Below are 21,918 nucleotides of genomic sequence, written 5' to 3'. Positions count from 1 at the left end.
CAATGTTAGCTTAATTTTATTTAAGCTAGGATGATTGCTTTGATTAAATAATATTTATTTGATTCATGCTTAAAATGTTTATGCCTCAATCGATCATGTTTTTAATTAAAATCAAGTTTTTCTTTCGTTCATACGTGAGTAAAATGCACCTGAATTAGCTGAGCGATCCTAACCAGATGACAGCTAATGGACGCATAATTGAAATGTCCATGCTCAATTTAGATCTTAACACGATTAAATTGTAGGTTGCATAACAACTCTAACCAAGCTCTGTTATCTGCATAATTTTTTAGATTTGTGTGATTAAATTGTTTCAAACCTAACACGTCCCTGTTACCTCACACGAATGCTAAGAAACCCTTAGTAAATAAGGATAAGTAAAATGCGTATTTACTAAGTAAAGGATTCCGAAAGGACCTAATGTGGTTTCCAAACTCATGAAAGATCGAGTTGCCATGGAATGTTTTTTCTGAATGTTATTAAGCATGTTGATAATAAATTGAGTTTAATTAAAGTAATTGTCCTAGTTTATTTATGTTATAATTGTTGCAAATTGTGTTTAATTTTACTAAAATCTATTTCATTCATATAGTTTGCATACTTAGGATAATTTGCATTAAGGATCATTGCATTTAGTTTAATATATTTTAAGCACCACTTCTCAACTATATTGGGTTTTTACTTACCAAATTGTTAATATAATTTTACAAATTAAATAACTTAGCACAAATACAATCCTTGTGGAGACGATAACTCGATACTTACTTATTACTTGATAACGACTGTGTACACTTGCACAAACCTAAGCGTTATAGGTTTTACCACGCCTAAACTTAATTTGAAGTTTTATGCCCAACAATACTTATCAATATTTTGAGTATTTATTTTGCTCTTTTTACTTTGAGAGATTTGAATAGAGATTTCTCTCTCTCTTTTTTTATTTAAACATACGGAGAATATATACATCTTTTTTGAATTTTTCCTCAAATTGTGATCACTAAGACAAGTATAGCTAGGATAGGTGCAAAAATAGGATAAAATTTAAAAAGATGGTAATATGGCTTATGATATAGGTAAATAGAAATAAAATAGGCTTAAAGGCTCAAACTAAAGTTTCAAGGGTCGAATTCATTTGGTAGGCTTGAAAGGCTCAAATGATCCAAAGTAAAATGTGCCTAAATCATATTTAGATTCTTATGCCTCCTAGGATTTCCCCTCAAGAAAGTTACTCAGTTAATTCTAAGGACTTAAACCTTCATACATGTCTATTTCTAAGGAAATTACATTTTCTTAGCAAAAGACTAAATAATACCTAAGAACATACAAGCATTCAATACCTTAAGATAACATAAAAAAGCTCAGATAAAATAAAAAATAATACTTGTATTTGAGCTAACTTATGAACAATTTTTTTTGAACATCATTTCATTTCAACATACTTATGTGAAAACATTGAATTATACTTAAGAACAAAATTTAAAATTCACGCAAATATTACCTTACCCCCTTTAAAAAAAGCAATGTCCTTATTGCAGAAACAAAGTAATAAATTAAAACTGAACACTAGGTAGGATTGCAAGGATAGAGAGGTGAGTCATGCAGACTGCTTAAGTACCAAGTCTTTTTTAACAATCCAATCCTAGACATGTTCATTCCCATTACCACACCACTTTGTTGTTTATAATGAAGAGGCATTGAGCTTAATTTACTCATGTTTGCAATTTTATTGTGCGAAAAAAAACTAACTAATGAAAGAAATATAAATGCCTAAAATAAATACTTAAGAAAAAAAATTTCCCCCTTTTTTAACTCGTGTCATACTTGAAGTCTTTTTCCTTTTCCCTTATTTGTTACACTTGATCCCACAATCTCTTGATGCCATGTCTCGAAGATATGATCTGGAAACTCATGAACAAAACAGTTAGAGATATTCTTAAAAGTATTTTGTATGGTACCATATCTAACTTTTGCATTTCTCCAATAAGCTTGTTGTTAATTATGCATGAATTTCCACATATCCATCATAGTTGAAAATTCTGAATTCTTCATAGTGTTTGAAGAAGTAGGAATGATCATCTCAGGATTAAAACTTGGCTCTATTGGTTTAGAAACATTTGGTTCCTCCCTATGTTCAAGGCTATTTGATTCTTCTTTAGTTTCTGCCTCTTCTGTTTCATTTACTAAGTCAACTTCTATTTCGAATTTGGTTGATGACTCATTAGATTCTGATTCGTTCGATTCATTTGACTCAACTTGGTTTAATAAGTCAACACTCTCCACTAACCTTTCGAGGTCATGCCTTGTTATGCAACCTTGAACATAACGGTTTTTCAAGTTCACTTTTGATCTTACTTGGACCCTCAAGCAAAGTGAAGTAATTAATAATGGAAAGTAGGCACTTCCTGCCTTTTTCCTAGAGTAATCTTGAATTTCCGTGAGAATAATTCTCCCAACATTGATAGACCTTTCTATCATAATCGCATACAATAAAAGCATTCGTTCCATCGAGATGGTGGAACTATGTGAGATAGGCATGAAACTATATCAAACAAAGTAGAAGCATACTTTAGCCACTGGATTTAAATATTCCTTTAAAAAATAATGACTACCATACTTTCTTATAATCTATTGGGATCTCAAATTTGTAACAACATTAAGTACTTATTGAAGAAAATCTCAATTGATATTTTTCATCATGCTAGAGTACTCATCTTCTTCAACATCAGGTAAGTTAAACAAATCATTAATGAATTTAGAAGTAAGGGGACCTTCTTTTTATGAACAAGAATTTCATTAGCTTCTGGCGTGGTCAAATTGACATAGAACTCTCGAATTAAATTTTTGTCAAGCATTGATCGTGCATCACAAAATTGATTCCAATTCAAAGCATCAACTATTTTTCGAGTTGACAGTGGTATAACCATCTTGTCATTGCTCTCCAAATTGAAACCTTTTTCCAGCAGCATGGGTTGATTTTTGAAGATAAAATCAAATATTTCCTTTGCTTCCTCATCTTGAATCACAATTGGGTTTTTGATAGTAGTTTTGGAAGATCTAGTTCTTTTGTGAGACATGATAACTTTTTTTTGAAAAAATAAGAAAATTCTGGCAAAGGAAGAAAAAGGAGTCAACAAGGTGTAAAGGTGGAAGATTGTGACGGTGGTGGATTTATGACAGTAACAAAATTGTGGCAGTGATGGGATTATGGTGGCGAGTTGCTCGGTGATAGGCTTGAGGCGGTAAAAGTAGGGTTATGCAACAAGAAGGGAAAATTAGGGAGATCTTTCAGGATTTGAGTCTGATAGCAAATAGAGGAAAAGTAGGTGGCTAAGGTTTAAGCTAATTGCTTTGAATGGTGTGAAAAATATGATAGTAAATCAGGGTAAAATTTAGCTACAAAGGATACTTGGGTGGCAGGGCATGGAAGGAATAAAGTGGCGGCAAAAATTAAGGTTTTTATGGGATGTATGTATGACACATGTTTGGGTAATTTCCTCCTCTTCACTGTTCTGGGCCTCGAGCCTAAACTGCAATTATTTGAAAATTTGAATTGAATTAGAGAAATAGACTGATTAGTACTTAGGCTAAATTGACCCACTTATTAAACATAAATAAATAAAATTGAAATTGAAAATAAAAATAAAAATTAAAAAAATTATTTTTAGGCTACTTGGAAATTTTTTTTCCAGAAAAATCACATTAAATTAATATCCCAAGAAAGGTTGGAGGGGTCACAAATGGTCTCGCTTAAGTTCCAACCTCCTTAGATAGATTTAATTGAATGTACTAATTCAAGAAAAAATATTTCCAAATATGCCATTTATTAAAAATAAAAACATGAAAAATCAAGGGTTTATTAAATTAAACGATATTTCCTCTCGCTCAACTTCCCCGTCCCAATAGTGTTTGAGACGTTGACCATTAACTTTAAATATACTTCTCTTGTCATCGTGTAATTCGACTGCTCTATATGGATAGACTTTGTAAATGGTGAAAGGTCTAGTCCATCAGGATTTGAGCTTTCCAGGAAATGACCTTAGCCTCGAATTAAACAACAACACTTTCTATCATTCTCTAAATTCACGAGGTTGTATATGGTTTTCATGCCATCTCTTAATATTTTCTTTACACATCTTGGCATTCTTGTATGAAAATAACCTCAACTCCTCCAACTCGTCAAGCTGTAACATTCTTCCCTCACCGACTTGCTTAAGATCTAAATTTAGTTGTTTCAAAGCCCAGTGAGCTTTATTTTCCAATTCAAGCTGCAAATGACATGTCCTTCCGAAGACTAACTGATAAGGAGTTATTCCTAGAGGCGTCTTAAAAGCAGTTCAATAGGCCCATAGAGCATCATCGAGCCTTTGAGACCAATCTTTTCTATTAGGTCAAACCACCTTCTCAAGGATACCTTTGATCTCATGATTTACCCGTTCAGCTTGCCCATTTGACTATGGATGATAGGCAATGGCGATTTTTTCTTTCACATCATACTTGTCAAGCAACCACTTAAGCCATTTATTTATAAAGTGAGATCCTTCATTATTAATTACAGCTTTAGAAGTCCTAAACCATGTAAATACATGCTTATGTAGGAATTGCATGAAAACCTTAGCATCATTCGTTGGGTATGTCTCAGTTTCAACCCATTTGGATATGTAATCCACAACTACTAAGATATACCTATTACCATAAGAAGAAGGAAACGGGCCTAGGAAATCAATGCCCCATATGTCAAATAATTCTACCTTTAAAATGTTTGTCAAGGGCGTCTTATTCCTCCTTGATATGTTTCTGGTCCTTTAGCATCTATCACAATTTTTCACATATGCATACGCATCCTTGAACACTATAGGCCAAAAGAATCCTGCTTGTAAAAGCTTTCTTGCAGTGCAGGAACTAGCAAAGTGTCCCCCATTTAGAGATGAATGGTAGTGATACAAGATCTCATCAATTTCACTTCCAGCTACACACTTCTTGATTATGTTATTTGCACATTGTTTAAACAAAAATGCATCCTCCTAGAAATAATACTGACTATCATGAATGAATCTTTTCCTTTGTTGGTATGTCATTTCTCGAGAATTAGTCCACATGCTAAATGATTCGCATAATCAACAAAGCAGGGTATTTCATGAATTTGGCTTACCTTGAAGATACATTCATCTAGAAAATTTTCATTAATTGGAACAACTGAATGAATAACCTCATTTTTTTCTAACGTTGTTAGATGATCAGCTACTTGGTTTTCAACACATTTTCTATCTTGGATCTTAAGGTCAAATTCTTGGAGTAAAATTATCCATCGAATCAGCCTCAGTTTAGCATATTTTTTTGTGAGTAAGTATTTAATGGCCGCATGATCGGTGAATATTGTGACTTTCATACCTATGAGATAAGAACAAAACTTGTCAAAAGCAAAAACTATAGCAAAGAGTTATTTTTCAGTTACTGTGTAATTAAATTGGGCTCTTGTTAAAGTTCGGCTTGCACAATAGATTGGATGAAACACTTTGTTTCTTCTTTGACCCATTACAACTGCAACAGAAAAATCAATTGCGTCACACATCAATTCGAACTGTCAGTTCCAAACAGGTGTAACGATTATAGGGGCTTAGATTAACCAATTTTTCAACTCTTGAAAAGCTTCCAAACATGTTTTGTTAAAATAAAAAATGGTGACTTTCTCTAAAAGCATACACAAAGGCTTGGAAAGTTTTTAAAAATCTGTAATAAACCTTCGGTAAAAACTAGCATGGCCTGAAAAACTTCAAACTCCTTTAACACTGACTGGTGGTGGTAACTTTTCAATTACATCCACCTTCGCTTTGTCAACTTCAATCTCGTTTCTAGAAATTTTGTGTCTTAAGACAATTCCCTCCTTAACCATAAAGTGGCATTTCTCCCAATTAAGGACAAGATTTGTCTCATTGCATCTTTTTAATACCTTAGCCAAATTACTCAAACAAAACATCGTAAGTGTTACCAAAAATAGAAAAATCATCAATGAAAACCTTAAAAAAAATTTCTACCATATCAGTAAATATTGCCATCATGCATCGCTGAAATGTGGTAGGTGCATTACATAAACCGGAAGGTATTCACCTAAAAGAAAATGTACCATATGGGCAAGTAAAAGTCATTTTGTGTTGGTTGTCCGTGGCTAAAAATATTTGGTTATATCCCAAATATCCATCTAAGAAACAATATAATTTGTTATCTGCCAGTCGGTCCAACATCTGATCTATAAAAGGTAGTGGAAAATGATTATTTCGAGTGACTTTGTTCAATTTTATGTAATCAATACAAATTCTCCAACCCTTGACCGTTCTTGTCGGTATTAACTCATTACGTTCATTCTCGACAATCGTGATTCCATCTTTTTTTTTGGTACACACTGTACCGGACTTACCCATGAACTATCTAAGATGGGGTAGATAATTCCCGCATCTAACCATTTGATAACTTCCTTTTGAACTACCTTTTTCATGATAGGATTGAGTCTCCTTTGCCCATTGATTCTACCTTTTTCACCCTTCTCTATGATAATCTTATGTATACAGAAGATGAGCTTATTCCTCGAATATCAACTATGGTCCAATCAATCTCCTTTTTAAATTTATTTAAAACTTCGATCAACTGTTCTTCTTGGTGTTCTGTTAGTTTTGCTGAAACAATCACAGGAAAAGTAGAACAGTCACACAAATAAAAATATTTCAAATGAGAAGGAAGTATCTTAAGTTCGAGTTTGGGTGGTTCCTCAACTGACAACTTCGGTTGTGTGTATTCCAGAGCTTCCAACTCTAATGGTTCAAACTGTGCTAGTTGAACATAGTCCTTTGTATTAGCTTCCATCAAAGCCATATTTTCATTACCTTGCTCATCTTCCAATAGCTCAGACCTTAAAGTGTTCTCCAATAGGTCCTTCACAAAATCATTCACCTATTCCATAGAAACTAAGGTTTCTAACTCCTCCATCATTAAACATTCCTCCGTTGGGTTGAGAAACTTCATTGCTTTAAGAACATTAAATGTTACCTGATCTTCTTGAACTCTCATGTCGAGTTCGTCTTTTTGCACGTCTATTAATGTTCTTCCCGTGACTGGGAAAGGTCTCTCTAGGATGATCGACACTTCCTTATCTACTTCAAAAATCTAAGACAATGAAATCAAAAGGAAAAATAAACTTATCTACTCTTACCAAAACATCCTCAATCTTTTCTTTTGGGTATGCTAAAGATTGATCCGCCAGTTGAAGTGTCACAGTCGTGGGTCTTACCTCACCTATTCCCAATAGCTTGAAAATAGATTTGGGCATCAAGTTGATGCTTGCTCCTAAGTTGCATAAAGTTTTACCACAATAAAATTTTCCAATATGATAAGGTATAGTAAAGCTTCCAAGATCTTTCAGTTTAGGAGGTAGCTTGTTCTATAAGAACGTACTGCATTCCTTCGTCAGTGCTACAATGTCATACTCACTAAGTCACTTCTTATTAGACAGAATGTCCTTCATGAACTTGACATAGTTGGGCATTTGTTCTAAAGCCTCCACCAATGGGATGTTGATGTGAAGTTGCTTTAGAACATCCAAAAACTTCTTGAATTACACCTCTTGTTTTTGCTTATTTGGTTGGAATTTTTGAGGATATAGAGGTGTTGGAACTTTAGGTTGGAATGGACAACTTTTCTAAGGAGATAAATATGTATCTAAAGAAGATATTAGCTTATCAAAATTCACTAGGTTAAATTTTATCTCATCAAACTTTATAGGTTCTGGCTCTTTTGGTGCAGGAACTTCAACCGTTGGTTGGCTTTTTTCTTTTTTAATAGGTTCATTTTCAACCACAACTTCCTTAGGTTTTAAAGTCTTACCACTTCATAAAGCAACGGTCTATTATGAAGCTTCGTAGCTAACTAAACCATTTGGTTCTCCAAATTTTTCAATGTTGCATCTTGACTTTGGATTAATGTGTCATTTTTTGCCATGTACACCTTAAAATTTTTTTTCAAACTATTAGATGATTTAGCTTGTGGTGGTTTAGAAACTTGTTGGTTGAACCCTTGGGGTTAATTTCGTCTATGCTGCATGTAGTTGTTATTCGGTCCATTTCTTTGGTTACTCCAAGAAAAGTTTGGGTGGTTTCACCATGAAGGTTTGTTGAAATTGGACTATGGTCCTTATCCACTTCTATTCTAATGTTCATTTCCTATATAATAAATCAACTCAGGATTTGATGGACAATTCTTGAAAGAATGGGCATCCCCACAATATACACAGGAAACAACCTCGAATTGACTTGGTGGTTAGGCTACAACAGGGTTAAAACCGTTAGTAGTAAACTATTTCAACACTGAAGAAATAAAAGATACTTCAGTTGAGAGTGAAGTAAGGGCATTTACTTCATGTACTCCAGCTACTCGTCTTCATAAAACTGTTGACCACTAGTAATTATTACTGGCTATCCTCTCGATGATCTCGTAAGCCACATTATAAGACTTCGACAAAAGAGCACCATTCGTAGAAGCATCTACCATCAACCTTGTGTGTGCATTGAGACCATTATAAAATGTCTCCAACTGGATACAATGTGGAATCTTGTGGTGAAGGCATCTATGAAGTAACTCATTGAATCTTTCCCATGCCTCATATAGGGACTCGTCATCCAATTGTTGAAAAGTGCTGATCTCATTCTACAACTTAGCATTTTTGCTAGGTGGACGATTTCTTGGGCAAAGTTGGTGTGCTATTTTTTTTCTTTGCAAGTGTAGGGACCTCCAGTAAATATCTCAAAAGTGAATTTGTGATCAATCCAAATGGCTTTGCAGAATTGGGCTTGTTCTCTCTTGTTTGGACAGTTTGGTGAGTCAATTGTTTACCAGACTTGTCCATCAATTGACCCTTCTTCAATTGGATCAAATCAACTTATTCTTAACCCATTTCATATGTGTTTGCTGTCTATATGGAGTGAAATTGGGCATGTCCATGCAATTTTATTTGATAAATAAATCTTGCATAATTTTCTTGATCCAACTACATTGAAAAAAATGTCAAGATCAATATGTAGCATAAAATTATTAAGTTATGTACAAATTTAATGTAAAAAGAAACATATAATCACATTCTTCATTAAATCATGCTCATTGAAATATAAATAAAATTCATCGAATTAGTAATCAAATACTAGGGGATTAATATTATTTTTAAGTAAAAAGTTGTCATAAACTATTAAAGAAACCCTATATAAATTAGAGTTTGCAGGTAACAAATTTAAAAATAAATAAACAAGAATAAAAAAACATTCGTTTATCCAATTAAAATAACCAATAGTTTGTAAAATGAACTTAAGGAAATAAATTAAAGATTTATAGCTTTTGTGAATGTGTAAATTCCTTTTTAGACCAAACATGTTTTGTTAGAATATCTAAGGTGCTCAACAGTCCTAAAACGTCTTCATTGTTTCCAACTTTTAAAAATTAAGAAATTCCTTCATTAAGAAAATCACATTTCTATAAAAAATAAAATAACTTATTTATGTAATTATAAATTTCATTTAGTTGAAAATAATTATAGAAAAATAAAGTTATTATTTTTATGTTTTGAAGTCCGATTTTATAAATAAATACGATTACAAAAAATATATTTTAAATTTTTATTACGATATTAGAAAATATATTATATTAGAATATTAAAAAAACACTAAACAATACACATGAGATATCCGTGCATCACACGAGAAAGAAAACTAGTATATTTAATATAACAAGACACATACACTACATTTGCAACAAGTGACACACTCTCTCATTTATTTATTTAGTCTATATTTGAATAAATATAAATAAAGGAAAATAAAAGAAAGTAGGGGAAGATGAAAGAAAGGAAAGAATATATTAATTTATTGTTTGTATAACTAAAATTTTCAAAGAAATGTAAAATACTTGAAGGACAAAAATAATATTTTAAATATTGTAAACTTATTTACATTTCATTTCCTCCTATTTTCTTCTTATTTGGGGTATTAGAAAATGGAGTAAAGAAAAATTAGAGATTCTTAACTCTTTTTCTTTTTCTTTTTATAAAAATAACTTATCTAAACAATGGAAAGGAATTCATTTTCCCTCGTTTTACTTGGCTTTCTCTCGTTTCTTTCCAATCCAAACGTGCTGTTAATTTTTAATCATCCATTAATTTTTTTAAATAAAAACATATTATAAATATAAAATCAATATTAATACATACAATAATAAACTAAATTAAAAAAAATTATTATAACATATTGTATACAATTATTTTGAATATAATCATATCATATATATTATATACCACAAGGTCTTAGGCTCTCAATTAATGTGGACAACTTAATTTTTTGACACATGACATACCCATTTTGTTGACATGTGGCAATTGTTTATACAACCAATGTAACACCCAGTATTGGCAGGAACTGGATTGGGGTGAGTAATCGAAGGATTTGAGTGGCATGGTCCTACCTGCCCAATGGACGCTTTCAATGTATGCTTAGGCTGCATAGTTAGTGTTAGAGTATAAAGTAAGAATTATAATCTGAATGCGTGCGTAGGTATAGAAGAATAAATTTGTGATAGTGATAAAGGTTCTTGTGTTAAAAATTTATTGCTTGGATTAAGGTACGCCAAGTTTGATTGGTTATTGTACGAGTTACATTCTAACGAGATAGTCAGGAATGAGCTAGAAGGGTAAGTAATAGATAAATACAGATTTTGGATATTGGTATACGTTTCTTTACAATTATAAACCATAAAGAGAATGGAAGTGTTGAGGGTTGGTGACACATGTCAAGCTCCACTAAGAGAAATTGGGTTTCACTATATATATAAATATATTTATAGGAAGTTGGGAATAATAAGGAAGAGGGTTATCTTCTTCCTTTATTTGAAAACACCATCACTAACTGGCTTTGGAATGGAGCAATGATCTTTCTTGCACTTAAGTAATTCTAGCTTCATTTTAGGTTATTTCATAATCATTTTAGGTTTATATGGTTGAATAGCAGGCTTAAGGAAGAAGGTTAGCAAGAAATGAAGGTTTGCTAAAGCATTTCGAGAGGTTGCCATGGCAATGCAAAGGAGGAAAACGAGAAACACAGTCAGTACTTGAAGTATTCAATAGGTAGTCCCCCCTCACATGCATGAAATGTGATGAAAATTCATCTCAAAATTAGGGAAAAAGCAATCATTGGTTGGCGACTTTAACCCTAAGGGTGTGATATCAAGTATAAAAGACAAAAGAAAAAGAGAGGAAGGGGGAGAAGATGAAAGAAAAAAAAAGGAATACTGTAGTTTACAATTCTCTGAGCTTCGATAGAGGCCTCACTGCTGCAAAAAGAACACAAGGAGCTACTGAAAGCTTTGGTGAAGACAAATAGCAAAGAATCGAGCCTAAACTTTGTCTTTTATACCCAATTTTCTTCCTCTACATTTTTATTATAATTTTTTGTTTTAAACTGATTATTAAGGATGTTGATGATTTGGAAAAACTTGACTTTGTGTAGCCCAGCCATGAGCTAACTTAATATGGCTTGGGATTGCTTGGAGTAATGTTTAAACTTTAATCGATGCTTGGAATTATTGTGGTTAATGTTACTATTTTATTCAATGGCTATGTTTTTTTAAATGCTTGTTTGAGTGTTGACAAATGCTCAATAAGACTTAAGGTGGCTTAATACCGGTAGGGTTATGGTACTTAGATCGAAGTTGAGTAATGTATGTGATCGTTGAATTAAACGCTCGTGAAAAATCTAGACATAGAGTCCTTTCGTATATGATTTAAAGGGTTGCACCGATACTTTAGTCATAAATCCTTAGTCTATAGACATATAGAACACGTAGGATGAGTGATATTAGGCTTTGCTTTTGACAGAGGTAAGCCATTGACTAACCCAATCGAGCAGTAATAGTTACCATAATATTTCCACGGCATTGTCATATAGTTGTAACAAATCTCTGAGTAATCCCAACCTCTTTAATCAATATTCCTACGTTACCAAGGTTCATAGTTCATGTGTTTTGAGTTGTTGCATTGGTTAGATATGCTAGTATTTTTATTTACTTTCATTTCCATTATGTTAATCCCAAACTTAATTGTAGTACAAACCAATTAGCTCAATAATCTTTTATGTTCAATCGCAATAATTTAAACAAAGATATACCTACCCAATCCTCGTGGGAACGATACTCACTTATCATTTTATTACTTGATTCGACATGTATACTTGCACATTCGCACATCATATTCACACGTGACAAGTTTTTGGCGCCGTTGTCAGGGATTGGCAATTGGTAACTTTCATTTTTATTATTTCAATTTCATTTTTAGTTTTATTTTTTATTTTTTTATGACCCTAACATGTTTGTATTAGCTTTATGCATAGAGGCATTCCTATTGAATAATTCTATCCTTTATATTCAAAAATTGAAAGAACTTTGCTTAGAAGAAGACGAGAACAACAAGTAATGAATCAAGGGGGTAACAATCAAGATGGTCTGAATCAAGGAGGTCAAAATGGTAATCTACCTATAGCTTAGATGTTTGATGACAAGGATAGACCTATTCGAAAGCATGTAGTTCCCATTCTAGATGACCTGAACCCTGATATAGTCAACCCATAGATCCAAGCTCCCTATTTTGATCTAAAACCTGTCATGTTTCAAATGCTTCAATCAATTCGTCAGTTTGGTGATCTGCAAACTGAAGATCCTAGGCTGCACTTGAGACTTTTGTTAGAGGTATGTGATTCTTTCAGACAACAAGGTGTTCCTGAAGATGCCTTAAAACTCAAGTTGTTTCCTTACTCTCTAAGAGACTGTGCTAGAACGTGGCTCAATGCTCTGCCATTTGGAACAGTTGAATCATGAAATGGTTTGTGTCAGAGATTTTTGCTGCAATACATCCCACCAAACATGAATGCTAAATTGAGAAATGACACAACATCCTTTAGGCAACTAGAGGATGAGACACTGTATGAAGTATGAGAAAGGTTCAAAGACTTGCTTAGAAAATGTCCTATGCATGGATTTCAGTACTGGTCCCAAATAGAGATGTTCTATAATAGATTAAAGGTGCAGACACGTATGGTGGTTGATGCTTCATCAAATGGCACACTATTGGACAAGTCTTACATTAAAGAATATGAAATCTTGGAGAGAATTGCGAAAAACGATTATTAATACCCCACAATGAGAGTTGGGACTAGAAGGAGAGTGGTTGGATCTTTTGAACTCGATGTTATTACCTAACTCACTGCTCAGGTGTCCTCCTTAGCCAATATGATAAAAACTATGCAGAAACCTAGTGAGTTGAAAGAGTTGAAGGCAGCTGGTTTATCTTGTGTTTACTTTGGTGAGGATCATGTATTTGAAGAATGTCCCTCGAACCTAACATCTGTTTATCATATGGGTAGTTACAACAGGAACAACAACCCTTACTCTAACACGTATAACCCTGGTTGGAAGTAACACTAAAATTTTGGGTGGAGTAATTAAGAAGCTAGAAATTCCAACACAACTGTCAGACCCAATGCTATGAATGCCCTATATGGTTTTAATCAATCTCTACAGCCTCAAGAACGGGTTCAACAAGGACATACATCATCATCATTATTATCATCATCTATTGAGTCTCTCTTAAAGGAGTATATGGCTAAAAATGATGTTATGATTCAAAGCCAAGCATCATCTCTATGAGCTTTGGAAAATCAAGTTGGACAAATAGCGAATGCAATGAACTCGAGAACACAAGGGACCTAGCCTAGTGATACAGAGAATGCAAGACCACATGGGAAAGAACGTTGTAAAGATATCACCTTGAGAAGTGGTACACAGTTAGGCAAAGCTGACAAGAATGTTGTGGTTGAAGCTGCAAACTCAGTACCTGACAATAGCAACATTCTTCAAAACCCACAAATGAGAAAGTTGGGCCCAACAATGCTGAAGCAAACTTAGACAGCTTTGATGCATATAATTCCCGATCAAAATACGCTCTACCACCTGATGTTCGCCTACCTCCACCATTTCCTTAATGTTTCCAAAATAAAAAATAAGATCAACAATTTAGAAGATTTTGGATGTCTTGAAGCAACTCCATATCAATATACCTTTGGTGGAAGCATTGGGGTAGATGCCCAAATAAATTAAGTTTATGAAAGATATGCTTTCGAAGAAGAGATGACTGGGAAAATTTGAAATAGTAGCACTGACTGAAAGGTGCACTGCCATGCTCACAAATAAACCACCTCCAAAGTTAAAGGATCTAGGGAGCTTCACAATACCTTGCTCAATTAGTAACTAATTTGTTGGGAAGGCTTTATGTGATTTAGGAGTGAGCATAAACCTTATGCCTTTGTTTGTGTGCAAAAAGTTGGTAATTGGTGAAGGATGACCTACCATTGTGACCTTCCAATTGCCAGATTGGTCATATGCTCATCTAGAAGGTAAAATAGAGGATGCCTTGATGAAGGTAGACAAGTTCATTTTCCCTATTGATTTCATTGTATTACACTGTGAGGCTGATAAAGGGGTGCCTATTATTTTGGGTAGACCTTTCCTTGTAATAGATAGAAATGTTATCGATGTTCAGAAGGGAGAATTAACCCTGAGAGTGAACGATCAGTAGATCACATTTAATGTCTTTAAGGTGCTGAAATATGCTGATGATGTTGAAGAAAGTCAAGTTCTCAATTTGCTAGACTTTGTGGTGGAAGAAAAATTTGAGAAAAAATACCATAATAAGGAGAATGGTGAGTGATTTACTTGAAAGTGATGGTGAAGAGCCATTAGGATACTGCAATGAGTTGATGGAATCAAAATGGTTTTAGACAAACTTGGAAAGAGGTTCGACGCCCTAGACTTATCTGCTTGAACTTTCAACCCTCCAAAATTATCCACAGAAGAGCCACCTACCGTAGAGTTAAAACCCCTCCCTATAAAGCTGAAGTATGCTTATCTAGGTAAAGATAACACACTCTCTATAGTTGTGTCTACTGATTTAACGCATGAGCAAGAAGTCAAATTGTTAGCTGTGCTCAAGAAATTCAAAAGGGCTTTAGGATGGTCAATCGCAGATATAAAGGGAATTAGACCCACAATTTGCATGCACAAAATCTTGTTGGAAGATTGCCACAACAATTATATTGACCAGCAGAGAAGGTTAAACCCCATCATGAAAGAAGTGGTGAAGAAGGAAATAATTAAATGGCTGGATGCAGGTATCATTTACCCAATCTTTGATAACTCTTGGGTGAGTTTAGTTCAATGTGTCTCAAAGAAAGAGGGTGTCACTGTGGTTAGTAACGACAACAATGAGCTTATACCTACAAGAACTGTAACGGGGTGGCGTGTCTGCATGGACTATTGCAAGCTCCACAAGGTTACAAGGAAAGATTATTTCCCATTGCCCTTTATCGACCAAATGTTAGATCAATTGGCTGGAAAAGACTTTTATTGCTTCTTAGATGGATACTCTGGTTATAATCAGATTGCAATTGCCTCAGAAGATCAAGAAAAAACTACATTCACTTGTCCATATGGTACATTTTCCTTCAAGCGTATACCTTTTGGCTTGTGTAATGCCCCAACAACATTCCAAAGGTGCATGATGTCAATATTCTCGGGTATGGTGGAAAATTTCCTTGAAGTGTTTATGGATGACTTCTTAGTATTTAGGAATGACTTCTAAGGATATTTGCACAACTTAGAATTAGTGCTTAAACGGTGTGAGGAGACTAACCTTGTCTTAAATTGGAAGAAGTGTCACTTTATGGTAAGAGAAGGCATTACCTTAGGGCAAGAGATCTCCCAAAAAGGAATCAAAGTTGATAAGGTAAAGATCAAAGTGATTGAGAAGCTGCCATCACTAACAAGTGGGATTAAGAGTTTTTTTAGATATGCAAGATTCTATAGACGATTCATCAAGGACTTTTCTAAGATCTTAAAGCCTTTGTGTGCCCTGTTGGAGCAAAATAAACCATTTATCTTTAATGAAGTGTGCCGGTTTGATTTTAAGTAACTAAAGAAACGATTGGTGGCTGCTCCAATTATTGTAGCCTCGGATTGGTTAGTACCATTTGAACTTATGTGCGAAGCAAGTGACTTTGTTGTTGGAGTGGTGCTTGGATAAAGGACAACTAAGAAATATGCAAAACTGATATTGATTAGGTGGATTCTTTTGCTACAAGAATTTCACTTGGCAATTAGAGACAAGAAAGGTACAGAGAATCAAGTAGCATACCATCTATCTAGGTTAGAAGCTGGGAAAGAGGATAGAAATGATAAGCCTATTAAGGATGAATTTCCTGATGAGAAATTGTTGGTTGCTACAGCATTACCATAGTATGCTGATGTAGTAAATTTCCTAGTAAGTGGTTTACTGCCACTTGATCTCAATAGCCAAGGCAAGATGATATTCTTTCATAATGTGCGCTATTACTACTAGGACGAACCTTTCTTGTTCAAGCATTGTGTTAATCAAATAATCAAAATTTTTGTCTCGGATGATGAAATACATAGCATCTTGCAACACTGCCATTTGTCACCCTATGGAGGCCATTTTAGAGGGATGAAAAATGCTGCCAAGATGCTCCAGTCAAGATTCTATTGGCCAAGTTTATTTAAATATGCCTAAAAATTTTATAAAATATGTGATCAATGTTAAAGAATAGGCAACATTTCAAGAAGACAAGAAATGCCATTGCAAAGCATTCTAGAGGTTAAGTTATTTAATGCATGGGGAATTGACTTCATGGGCCCCTTTCCACCATCATTCAACAACTAATATATTCTAGTAGCAGTCGATTATGTTTCCAAGTGGATAGAAGCTGTAGCCCTCCCTACTAATGATGCCAAGTATGTGATGAAATTTTTTCACAAGAACATTTTCACTAGATTTGGTGCACCTCGAGCAATCATCAGCGATGAAGGGTCACACTTCGACTGTAAAATGGTTGCTAATGCTCTGAACAGGTATGAAGTAAAACATAAAATTGCCACAGCTTATCACCTACAAACAAATGTATCGACTGAGGTTTCTAATAGGAAGATTGAACAGATCTTGGAAAAGGTAATCCAAATCGAAAGGACTAGTCTTTACGACTGGACGAAGCCTTGTGGGCTTATCGTACTGCCTTTAAAATAGCATTAGGAATGTCGCCTTTTAAGCTCTTGTTTGGAAAGCCGTTTCACCTACATGTTGAGCTAGAGCACAAGGCATTTTGGGCTATTAAAAAGTTGAATATGGATCGGAAAGTTGCTGGACATCACATATTGTTAGAATTGAATGAATTGGAGGAATTCATAGCTCATGCTTATAAGAATGCTAGGATCTATTCGGAGAAAACCAAGAGATGGCATAGAAATATGATTATGCCGAGATAATTTTAATATAGGCAAAAGGTGTTGCTATTTAACTCACGATTGAAGTTGTTTCCTGACAAGCTGAAGTCAAGATGGCCAAGTTCTTTCGAGGTGATCAAGACTTATCCTCATGGAGTAGTTGACATCCACGTAAACAAAATTGGAGCAACTTTTAAGGTTAATGGCCATCGATTAAAACACTATTGGGGTGCTCAAGTAGATCGAGACAAGCAAGTCATTGATCTTAGAGATGTTTAAGTTCAACATCTCTTTTCTTTTTTCTATCTTTTTATTCTTTTACTAGTTATTTACTTTAATTTGGTTTTTACATTTCTATTTCAATTATCTAATTTCATTTTCAACTTTGGTTATTAATTTTGTAGTATATAGATTTTGCAAAAAATTCAGAGGAAAAACAATGGTACAAGCAATGATAGAGGTAGTATCAGTTTGCTATGGCAATTCAAAAATGAACTGCAACTTTGAGAGGTAAGTAACTGAGCAATGCACCAAGTGCAACATGTGGGTTGAAAATTAGAGACAAGTCCAATGATAAATAATATGGATAGTTAGCTCTTTCTGGTTACTTCGGATGCCCAAAAAGAAGTTGATAAATTTTTTTAGGGCTACGTCACCTTAGGGTTTCCCTTCAAAACTTTTTTTATTTCCCCCCTCAAGTTCTCCAGATACTTACACCACAAGTTTCTTGAGTCGTTCACTCCATTACCTCTATTATTTCTCTAAAACTATCAACGCCTCTTCCACTGACCTGTACTTACTCCTTGTTTATTCTTTCACCTCCTTTACCTTACCTTACCTCTCTTTATTGATATTCAACTTCCTTTCATTCAATCCTTTTCATTTTATAACATCCATGGCCAGAGTAAAAAATGCTTCGAAAGGTGTTGAGTCTTTTCAAGTCAGTGCCACCCAATTAATGTTGGAAGATTGATTGTTCATGAAGTGTACCGATGCGCAGATACGAATACAGGAAGCTTGAATTTCCCTTCTCTCATCACAGCTCTTTGTAGAGTGAATTAAGTGCCCTTGCATGCTGATGAAGACGTTACTTCTAACAAGGGTGGGATGCCTCAATTTATTGTAGCCAAAGTCCAAGGTGTAGAAACACCAAGGCCACATCAGTAAGGTAGTGCACCTACATCCGTTGCCAAGAAGTTTGCCCAAGCAGAAGCCTCTACTTTGTAGAGACCTGTTGAAAAACGTGTGCTACGCTCATTAGAGTAGCTGGAACAACGCATGTCTCTATTTGAAGTTCAGCAATATCAGTTTGCTGAATCGATGGCAAATACCCAAGAATTGTAGACATTATACTATTTTCATGTGAGGACTCCTGATATTGCACTGAAAAGAGCTTTACAAAAGAACTTCACCAGACTAATACCTGATTCCCTTGCCTTTCCCAAATAATTACTACCACTTCCTGAAACTGGTTGTGCTGAACGAAAGCCGATTGAAATTCCATTTGAACAGGAAGATTCTGCAACTAGGGAAGATAAAGTTGAAAAAGGACAAGAAAGCGAAGAGGATCAGGAGAAAATAAAATCCTTGACCATCGAGAGTAAGGAAGAAGCAAAAAAGGAAACCACCCTTGCTGCCGAAGAAACTGAGAAAGACAATGAAGCTGTTCAACCTGAACTAGTAGAAGACATGTCTGCTCAAGATCGAGAAATCAACCGTCTCTTTAATGAGACAACTAAGACAAACAAGGAAGAGGAAGATCCACCTCTTCAATCACTCAAACGAAAGTAAAGATACAAGCGCATTGCAAGGAAGTCAACTTGCAGGCAGTAAAATACCACAACCATCATCAGGTAAGCATGTGAACAGGGGAGTCTCTTTCATATTTTGTTACTTGAGTAATTTTTATTACATTTTGTTATTTTTATTTTCATGCATTGAGGACACTGCATCCCTTAGGCTTGGGGGTGCAGCATGTATTTTATTGAGTAAATATATTGAATTGCCATAGCATTTACATTTTATGCATTTTGGGTAAATATACCGAATTGTTTGTTATAACATTGTTGAGTTGGTTGCATGATAGCTAATTTAGTGATGTTTAATGATGAAAATAGTTTACAATTTTGTACGAATACAGAAAGGAAATGAATAGAATTGAACCCTAAGGTTAGGATTCTCAGTATATTGATAACACTTAAATTGTATTCATTCAATCCTTATTGATCTTGAAATAATTTTTGGACTAAAACTCATAGTTCTTAAAAAGTTATTGAGCTGAAATGAACAAAAGTAGCAAACGAAAAGTTAAACTCCCAGAAGCATAAATTGCTAAGTAAGTTGTAATTTAGCCTCTAATGTCTGTAGCATAAAGTAACCTAGGAGTTTGATGTTTGCTTTATCTTTACTTGTGGGTAGAAAAGAAAAAGATTCAGATAAGAGTGCTTAAAAACAAATTCTGGGACACTCCACTGTAGAAGACTGCTAAGTAGCTTAGGAGTTTGGTGTCTGCTCCATATTTACTTCTAAGTAGAAAAATAGTTGGACACATGAGTGAAAAATAATTTCAAATCATGATTGTGCTAAGTAGCTTGGGAGTTTGGTGTTTCTTCCACATTTACTTCCAAGTAGAAAGGCATTTGTAATGAGATGAATTCTCAAAAGTGAAGAGCAATGCTATAAGTGGGAGAAATATTAGCTACTTTTAAAAATTGAAAGTAATAATAAGTGGGATAGGCTAGGAATTTTTTTTTAGACTTTTAAGAATTGATTAAATACAATCAAATACACAAAATGCAAACAAGGAGATTTTTATTTTAGGGAAAAGTTCCTGCATTTCTAAATTTAATGAGCTTCGATTGGACAAGCTGCACATCACCTTAAGTGAAGGGTGCTCTGAGGACCGAAAGTTAGTAATGTTTGATTAACACGACAATACAATTACAAGCAGTAAAGTATACTAGAACATACATTAGTTATTAGGTTGCATTACATTGCTTGAGGACAAGCAATAACTCAATTTTGGGGGTGTGATAACTCTTGAAAAGAGTTATAAATCATACTCTGAGACTTAGTTAATTCCCTGCACTTAAGTAATTCTAGCTTCATTTTAGGTTATTGCATAGTCATTTCTTGTAGTAATCGTGCATGCATATTAAAACTTGGGCTGATGGTTATGTTATGGTATTTTTTAACTTTTGGTATCTTGTGGAAAGTTTTTTGTGGTTGAATAGCAGGTTTAAGGAAGAAGGTTAGCAATAAATGAAGGTTTGCTGAGGCATTTCGAGAGAGTTTTCCATGGCAATGCAAAGGAGGAAAACAACAAACACAGTCATTACTTAAAGTATTCAGCAGGTGGTCCCCCCTCATATGTATGAAGTGTGACAAAAATCCACCTCAAAATTAGGGAAAAAATAATCATTGGTTGGCGGCTTTAACCCTAGGGGTGTGATATCAAGTATAAAAGACAAAAAAAAAAAGAGGAAGGGAAAAAAACGAAAGAAAAAAAAGGAATATTGTAGTCTGCAATTCTCTTAACTTCGACAAAGGCCTCACTATTGCACAAAGAACACAATGAGCTGCTAAAAGCTTTGGTGAAGACAAACAGCAAAGAACTGAGCCTGAACTTTGTGTTTTATACCCAAGTTTCTTCCTCTGCATTTTTGTTATAATTTTTCTACTTTAAACTAATTATTGGGGATGTTGATGATTCGAAAAAACTTGACTTTGTGTAGCCCAACCATGAGCTAACTTAATATGGCTTGGATTGCTTGGAGTAATGTTTAAACTTTAATTAATGCTTGGAATTATTGTGGTTAATGTTACTATTTTATTCAACGGCTATGTTTGTTTAAATGCTTGTTTAAGTGTTGACAAATGCTCAGTAAGACTTAAGGTGGCTTAATACTGATGGGTTATGGTACCTAGATTGAAGTTGAGTATGTGAGTGTTGAATTAAATGCTCATGAAAACTCTAGACATAGAGTCTTTCCATATACGATTTAAAGGGTTGTACTGATATTGTGTTCGAAAATCCTTAGTCTATAGACATATAGAGCATATAGGATGAGTGATATTAGGCTTTGCTTTCAATAGAGTTAAGTCATTGACTAACCCAATTGAGCAGTAATAGTTACTATAATATTTCCATGGCATTGTCATATAGTTGTAACAAATGTCTGAGTAATCCCAGCCTCTTTAATCAATATTCCTACCTTACCAAGGTTCATAGTTCATGTGTTTTGAGTTGTTGCATTGGTTAGATATGCTAGTATTTTTATTTACTTTCAGTTCCATTATGTTAATCCAAATCTTAATTGCAGTATAAACCAATTACCTCAATAATTTTTTATGTTCAATTACAACAATTTTAAACAAAGATATACCTATCTAATCCTCATGGGAACGATACTCACTCATCACTTTATTACTTGATTCAACGTGTATATTTGCAAATTTGCACATCATATTCACACGCGACAGATATTTCTTACCAAGATAGAATTAAAGATTTAAATTCATAACAATGATTGTTTTGTACCCTAGGTAAGCATT

At 34.2% G+C, this 21,918-nt stretch overlaps 1 long non-coding RNA gene and 2 other non-coding genes across 3 annotated transcripts; 2 read left to right on the top strand and 1 right to left on the bottom strand.

Moving 5' to 3' along the window:
- Window positions 1–8,593: 8,593 nt before the first annotated feature.
- On the top strand, window positions 8,594–8,699 carry LOC121224765 (small nucleolar RNA R71). The gene has a single exon (XR_005922510.1). It is a non-coding gene; the product is annotated as a small nucleolar RNA R71 (small nucleolar RNA).
- A 4,249-nt stretch (window positions 8,700–12,948) lies between these two features.
- LOC121224830 (small nucleolar RNA R71) lies at window positions 12,949–13,055 on the bottom strand. The gene has a single exon (XR_005922572.1). It is a non-coding gene; the product is annotated as a small nucleolar RNA R71 (small nucleolar RNA).
- Window positions 13,056–18,149: 5,094 nt separating this feature from the next.
- Window positions 18,150–21,157, top strand: LOC121224597 (uncharacterized). The gene is made up of 2 exons (XR_005922167.1): window positions 18,150–19,217; window positions 20,580–21,157. It is a non-coding gene; the product is annotated as an uncharacterized lncRNA (long non-coding RNA).
- The last annotated feature ends 761 nt before the right edge of the window (window positions 21,158–21,918 follow it).

This window comes from Gossypium hirsutum, chromosome D12 (genome assembly GCF_007990345.1).
Source record: "Gossypium hirsutum isolate 1008001.06 chromosome D12, Gossypium_hirsutum_v2.1, whole genome shotgun sequence".
Classification (NCBI taxonomy): Eukaryota; Viridiplantae; Streptophyta; class Magnoliopsida; order Malvales; family Malvaceae; genus Gossypium; species Gossypium hirsutum.
The sequence above is the reverse complement of the archived record's forward strand: the minus strand, read 5'-3'. Positions and strand labels throughout refer to the sequence as shown.